The sequence below is a fragment of the Zingiber officinale genome, chromosome 11A (assembly GCF_018446385.1).
Source record: "Zingiber officinale cultivar Zhangliang chromosome 11A, Zo_v1.1, whole genome shotgun sequence".
NCBI classification, from domain to species: Eukaryota; Viridiplantae; Streptophyta; class Magnoliopsida; order Zingiberales; family Zingiberaceae; genus Zingiber; species Zingiber officinale.
In genome coordinates, this window is record NC_056006.1 from 57,457,095 (window position 1) to 57,464,856 (window position 7,762).

The window sequence follows — 7,762 nt, forward strand, 5'->3', positions numbered from 1 at the left end:
GGCCAAGGTTCGAACCCGCGACCTCCGACTCGAACCGAGACTTAAGCGAAACGTGATGACCAAGAACCTAGCAGGGCCGTGCTGATTAAGGAAAGGCCAAAATTGTATTTAAGTAGTAGTTGATGATAGAAGTTTTGAGTTATAAAGAGTGGAACTTAGGGCTTGATTTCTTCCGTGACCTAATCTTTCTCCTCTCCTCTTCTCTCTCCCGCGCGGCGTTTCTGCTCGAGCGAAAACAGAGCCGAACCTAGGGTTCGTCTCCGACGGCCGGCAAGGGGTTTATTTCGTGGGTTCTTTACACGGTTGTGATCCTCTCGTTGAGGAGAAGCCGTAAGCACGAAGCAGAGGCCGAGAGTTTGAGTTTCCCCAAAGCCCTAGCTGCCTTTCTTCGGTTGTAAGTCCAAGAACACCAAGGTAAGTGCTCTCACCTGCGGTAAGGGTAGTTTTGAGCTTCGAATTAAAATTTTTTTTTCTTTTGGTTCGGAATATGCCGCAAGAAATTCTTGGATTTGCTAGGGATCGAGTTTCTCCTTGTTTTCGGATTTTGTGTGGAGAATTGTGATTATTAAGGATTGTTAGAATAGATCCAAGCTTCTGGTTTTTCTTCCTTGCAATTCTGCTGAAGCATGTTTATAGATTTTGGTTGCCCTATAAAAGTTCAAGTTGTGAATCAGTTTTATATAGGTTTTACTTTAAGTTTTTAGCAAGCTTAATTTGGTTGGTTTTGTGTTATGGTATGAAGATGATCAGCCTTTGGAAACTTATTGTTAGCTATTTGTCCCTTGTTCACCTTTCTGTCCATTTGGGTTTACTTCAGGCTGATCTGATAAACATGTCCGGCCATAACTTCTTTTATGTTTCCTTGCCGTGGTAGTGTGTAAGAGGAATGGAGATAATTTTTGGTTTTGATAGAAGGTTCCTTACCAGCTGCATTGTGCATAATTTGTTAGATGGGTTTTTTTTAAGAATGCAGTGGGTTTTGCTCTTGTTTTGGATGCATGTAACATGAACAAATAGTTTTAGTTCTTTAAGCATGTAATTTAATACAGTGCAGATTTTGTTAAGCATTTCAGTGCAGTGTTAATAAGTAATTCAGTTCAATTTTATATAAGACATCCTTTTATTAGAAGTATTAACAAGTATAAGTATTTTACTTGAGAAGGCTAGTACCCGACTTCCGAGGTTGTCGTTAAACAAATCCAGGTGACCGTTTCCGAGGTCTCGGCCTTGGTAAGACCAAGGTCTTTACCCTCATAGGACTGGTGGCTCGCTACCACAATTTCTATTAGGGAGCGCGCATTGGTACTAAGTCTGAGCCCAAGAAAAGATTATTATTATTTTGAAGTATAAAAGTATAAATTTTAAACAAGTGAAATAAGCTTCACATAAGTTTAAAATTCAGCAAGTTTAGTTTCTTGTATGCTGACATGTTGTTTAGATTTGCTTACATGTTTAGTATTTCAGTATGTTATATTTCTTTTGCTATTAGATGAGCATGAGTAGTATCTCCTTTAAAGCATTCAGTTTTAGATTTATTCTTATTCACATGCATATTCGAGTTTTGTGAGTTAGATAGCGCTTACTAAGCAAATTTTGCTTATAGTTGCATTTCCTCTTACTGCAGATAAAGGAAAGGAAAATCTATAGCAAAGGAAGGCGACAAGGAGGTGCAGATGGATGTGTGATGTTTGGACTATAGAAGCCTTGGGATTTAGCAAAAGAATTTATTAAGATTGTTTTGTATTTAGACTATTGAAACTGTTTATTCATGTGGATGATTTTTTTATTCATAGAATGACTTTATGTATTTAGAATTTTCTCATTAGAATTGCTATGCATATTAGTCTCACTATTGAGTTGTGTTATGTTGCATGCATATTTAGATTAATACATATATTTCAGCATGTTCAGAATGATATATTTTAGTTGTGTATATATATGCTGGAGTAGAATGTAGAGATAAGTTATTCATGTTTCCGCTGTCATTAATTGCATGTTTAGAGAGTTTTATGTATTGATATTCATATGTGTGCAATGTTAGTTATGATAAATTAGTAGTCGAGTAGCGCCCCATCCTCACAGACTAGTAGTGAGGAGGGTGGGGTGTTACAAGTTGGTATCTGAGCCAGGTTCCTATTCTCCAGCATCACACATCAGCACCAGCCTTGCCGTCTTCAAATAAGAAAGTATTTAAAATTTTTTTTACTAGTATGTTTTTCCTTATTATTTGTAGTATAGAGAAATCCTATAAAATATTTGCTTATAAGTGCAAAAGTGAGATAAAAGTTCTTGTTTGGTTTTTCAATGTTTTTATATATATGTCTAGGAAGAATAGAGACGATTTCAGTTTTTCTCTTTCTACATAACCAGATGTCAAGAAGAGGACGTACTCGTACCGCTCGTACTAAGGACCCAGCACAGGAGAACGAAGAGCCCAGAACAACTGAACGAAATCTCTCTGAAGTTGTTGCCCAACTCCAGAGATAAGTGGCAGAGCAACAACAAGTAATCGTCAATCTGATGGCTAATCAGCAGCCAGTCCCTCCCAGTCCTCCAACTATTAATGTGGAGACTCCAGTGGTGACTGAGGTTCCACCAGCTACCCTGGAAGTCGCCACAGCACCTAGAAGACAAGAAGCATACCTGATACAGTGGCTGAAGCTGAAGCCAGAAAGTTTCTCAGGCACGACTGAGCCCTGGAGCTTCTTGACTGGCCAGAAGTCGAGAAAGTCAAGTGTGCCTCTTTCTGCCTATCTGGAGATGCTCGTATGTGGTGGGAGAGAATTAAGAGTAAGAGAGCAGTCAATCAGATGAGCTGGGCTGACTTCGGGACTGAGTTTTACGAAGAATTCTTCTGCAATGGATCACCAATAAACATTATGAGGAGTTTATAGAATTCAGACAAGGTGATCTGCCAGTAAAAGAAGCAATAAAGAGATTCAACATACTAGCTCGTCTCTTCCGAGAGCTAGTAAGTACAGAGAAAGAACGAGTCAGACTGATGCTCTGGATGCTGAGGTCAGAAATAACACTTAACATGAGTAGTGGAATTCACCGACCACAGACTGGCGAAGAGCTGGTCAGCAGAGCATTAGTCGCTGAGAACTATCTGAACAGAATCAAAGCACAACAAATGCAATTCAAGCCAGTCAAGATGGAGGACAAGACAGCAGGGAGTCAGAAACCTCAGGCAAATAAGCAGTACTGGACGGGCAAAGATAACAAGAGGAAACGGTGGAATACAGGAGGAAGCCAAAAGGGAGGTTCTATAGACAAGCAGGCTAAGTTCCCTCCCTGTCCTAAATGTGGGAGAGTACATCCAGGAGCCTGTCTTTTGGGTATGACTGGATGTTATTCGTGTGGTCAAGAAGGACACCTGGCTAAGGTATGTCCTAACAAGCTCAAAGCACCTCAGCAACAAGCAGCACAATACGGGAACAAGCCTCAGTTACACTACATGCCTGCGACTCTGGACGGACCTCAGCTCAGTCAAGTAAGATTGGAAGCTCCACTAGTTTCAGCCAGTGCCAGAGTATTCTCCCTCACCAAAGAGGAGGCTGCTAGTGCCTCTACGATCGTAACAGGTCAAGTAGTTATTTTTTAGTATTTAGCCAATGCACTATTTGATACTGGGGTGACCCATTCTTTTATATCAGTACTCTTTGCCAAAGAATTTCAGATACCTACAGAGAGCATGAACTCCAAGTTCTTGACAACCCTACCTTCTGGGGAAGTCATGGAGTCTAACCGGTGGCTTCGGGCTGTACCAGTTAGAATTTCAGACCGAGAGCTATATGTTGATCTAGTAGTCCTTACGATGCAAGATTTCGATGTCATTCTGGGTATGGATTTTCTCAGCAAGTACAGTGCTTCGGTGGACTGCCGTAAAAGGAAAGTGATTTTTAGCCCAGAAGGTGAACCATCCTTTGAGTTCATGGGAGTGCCGAAAAGGAAGACTCAGAAATTCCTCTCTTCCCTCACAGCTCACCAGATGTTAGCTAAAGGGTGTACTGGTTTTCTTGCATACATTGTGAATGCAGAAGAACAATAAAGACCCAAGCAGGAAGATGTTCGGGTAGTTTGTGAGTATCCAGAGGTATTCCCAAAAGAGCTACGTGGACTACCTCCCAACAGAGAAGTGGAGTTTGAAATTGAAATTAGTACCGGTCCAATTTCAAAAGCTCTGTACCGAATGTCTCTAGCAGAACTACAAGAACAACTCCAGGAGCTGCTTGACAAGGGTTTCATCCGCCCTAGTTATTCACCATGGCGAGCTCCAGTGTTGTTCGTCAAGAAGAAAGACGGAACTATGCGAATGTGCATAGATTATAGAGCGTTGAACAAAGTGACAATTAAGAACAAATACCCTCTTCCCAGAATAGATGATCTCTTTGATCAGCTAAGAGGAGCCACAATTTTCTCGAAGATAGATTTATGCTCGGGATATCACCAGCTGAAGGTGAAAGAAAGTGATATACCCAAGACAACTTTCAGGACCAGATATGGACACTACGAGTTTGTAGTCATGCCTTTTGGGGTGACTAATGCACTTGCGGTCTTCATGGACTTAATGAACAGAGTATTCAGAGAATACCTTGACAAGTTTGTCATCGTGTTCATCGACGACATTCTGATCTATTCAAGAACCCCAGAGGAGCATGACACGCACTTGAGAATAGTACTACAGACCCTTCAGCAAAAGCAGCTTTATGCTAAATTCTCAAAGTGCGAGTTCTGGTTGGAGTAGGTGGCGTTTCTAGGTCACATCATTTCCAAAGAAGGTATTCAACTGGATCCTGCCAAGATAGAAGCAGTCAACAACTGGAGTAGACCCAAGAACGCCAGGGAGATCAGAAGTTTCCTTAGTTTAGCTGGGTACTACAAGAAATTCGTGGAGGACTTTTCCATGATAGCTTCTCCACTAATGGCCTTAACCAGGAAGAGCAAAAAGTTTGAATGGTCAGACAAATATGAGCAAAGTTTCCAGGCATTGAAGAAGAGATTGACCAGTGCTCCTATTCTGACTGTTCTAGAGAGTGACAAGAGTTTTGACATCTACAGTGATGCTTCTAAGATGGGTCTCAGAGCTGTTCTCATGTAAGAAGGGAAGGTTATAACTTATGCTTCCAGACAACTCAAAGATTATTAGAAGAATTACCCCACTCATGATCTTGAGCTGGCAGCTGTGGTGTTTGCACTAAAACTCTGGCGACATTATTTGTATGGAGTTCAGTGCAAAATCTTCACAGACCATCAAAGTTTGAAGTATTTCTTTACCCAGAAAGACTTAAATATGAGACAACCCAGGTGGTTAGAGTTGGTTAAAGATTATGACTGTGAAATCCTCTACCACCCAGGTAAAGCTAACAAAGTGGCAGATGCACTAAGTCGAAAGTCCAGTGCAACTCTGATGTCCTTGTCATCATTAGCACTGCCACTGCAGAAGGAATTGTCAGACTTTGGAGTCAAAATTGTTTATGGGCAACTCTCTGCATTGACTTTAGAGTCAACCCTGCTTGAGGATATACAGAGAAAACAAAGTGAAGACCCAGATATTCAGAAGATCAAGCAAGGAATGCAAAAAGAAGAAAATTCAGAGTTTCGGGTATCAGATAGTGGAGTTCTTTATCAAGGGAACCATCTTTGTGTCCCCAATGATGAGGAACTAAGGAAGAAGATTCTAGAGGAAGCTCATAGCACACCGTACTCTATGCATCCTGGTTCCACCAAGATGTATCAAGATTTGAAGCAGAGATTCTGGTGGTTTGGACTCAAGAGGGATGTAGCAAGATATGTCAGTACCTGTTTGACATGCCAGAGAGTGAAAGCAGAGCATCAGAGACCAGGAGGAGTTCTACAGCCTCTCCCAATACCAGAGTGGAAGTGGGAAGAAATATCCATGGACTTCATAACAGGTCTTCCAAGAACCACTAATGGGTATGATGCAATATGGGTGATAGTGGACAGATTGACCAAGTCTGCCCATTTTCTAGCCATCAAGGTGTCCCACTCTATAGAGCAGTTGACACAGCTATATGTTAAGGAAGTGATCAGACTTCACGGAGTCCCGAAATCGATTGTTTCCGATAGGGATGGGCGCTTCACCTCTCATTTTTGGGAGTGTGTTCAGAATGCATTAGGCACCAAACTTAAGTTCAGCACAGCCTTCCATCCCCAAACTGATGGACATACAGAACGAGTAAATGAGATTTTAGAAGACATGCTCAGGGCTTGTGCATTAGATTTTAAAGGCAGTTGGTGCAAGTATCTGTATCTAGCTGAATTCGCCTACAACAATAGCTACCAAACCACTATCAAGATGACACCTTACGAGGCATTGTATGGCCGGAAGTGCAGATCACCCATATGCTGGTTGGAGGCTAGAGAAAGAAAAGAGATGGAATCAGAATTGGGTAGGCAGACCGAGATGATAGAAGAAACCACACAGGCTATCCAGAAGATCAGACAGAGAATTGAGACTGCCCAGAGTAGACAGAAAAGTTATACTGACACACGCCGTAGGCCACTCGAGTTCCAAGTAGGGGATTCAGTCTTTCTCAAAGTTGCTCCTATGAAGGGAGTGATGAGATTTGGCAAAAAGGGAAAGTTAAGTCCCCGCTATGTAGGACCCTACCTGATCATAGAGAGGATTGGGAAAGTAGCTTACAAGCTGGACTTACCACAAGACATGTCAGCAATACATAATGTGTTTCATGTCTCCATGCTAAAGAAGTGTCTCCACGACCCTAGCCAAGTGATTCAGCCTTAATCAGTGCAGATCCAGGAGGATCTTAGCTATGAAAGCAGACATACACAGATAGTGGACAGTGAAGTTAAGAGACTAAGAAACAAAGAAGTACCACTAGTGAAGGTCATCTGACAGAACCAGAAGCACGAGGAAGTTACTTGGGAGCGTGAGGATGGTATGAGACAGAAATATCCAGAATTATTCTAAGTTCGAGGACGAACTTTTTATAAGGTATGGGGAATTGTAACAACCCAAATTTCCTCATTAAGAGTTCTAATTGTGGTTAAAAATATTTAGAAATGCTTTAAAAATATTCTAGAGATTTTTTGGAATTTTTAGAGTATTTTTATGTAATTTTTGGAGTTCGTTTGATATTTTTACCAAAAGGCAGAAGTTTTAAAAAATAAAGAGGTTCAGCCGAGGTTCGAACCCGCGACCTCCGACCCGAACTGAGACTTAAGAGAAACATGATGACCAAGAACCGAGCAGGGCCATGCTGATTAAGGAAAGACCGGAATTGTATTTAAGTAGTAGTTGATGATAGAAGTTTTGAGTTATAAAGAGAGGAACTTAGGGCTTGATTTCTTCCGTGACCTAATCTTTCTCCTCTCCTCTTCTCTCTCGCGCGCGGCGTTTCTGCTCGAGCGAAAACAGAGCCGAACCTAGGGTTCGTCTCCGGCGGCCGGCGAGGGGTTTATTTCGTGGGTTCTTTACACGGTTGTGATCCTCTCGTTGAGGAGAAGTCGTAAGCACAAAGTAGAGGCCAAGAGTTTGAGTTTCCCCGAAGCCCTAGCTGCCTTTCTTCGGTTGTCAGTCCAAGAACAATAAGGTAAGTGCTCTCACCTGCGGTAAGGGTAGTTTTGAGCTTCGAATTAAAGGTTTTTTTTTTCTTTTGGTTTGGAATATGCCGCAAGAAATTCTTGGATTTGCTAGGGATCGAGTTTCTCCTTGTTTTCGGATTTTGTGTGGAGAATTGTGATTGTTAAGGATTGTTAGAATAGATCCAAGCTTCTG

At 41.7% G+C, this 7,762-nt stretch overlaps 1 long non-coding RNA gene across 2 annotated transcripts in view; it reads left to right on the forward strand.

The window, feature by feature from the left end:
- LOC122030889 overlaps positions 1-1,921 on the forward strand; it is a 44,473-nt gene extending 42,552 nt beyond the window's left edge. Inside the window, exon 5 of one of the 2 annotated variants that reach the window (XR_006125648.1) lies at positions 1,625-1,921. This is a non-coding gene — a long non-coding RNA (uncharacterized LOC122030889). The remainder of the gene's footprint in view (positions 1-1,624) is intronic. The other variant, XR_006125646.1, reaches the window with a different exon arrangement.
- Positions 1,922-7,762: the final 5,841 nt, after the last annotated feature.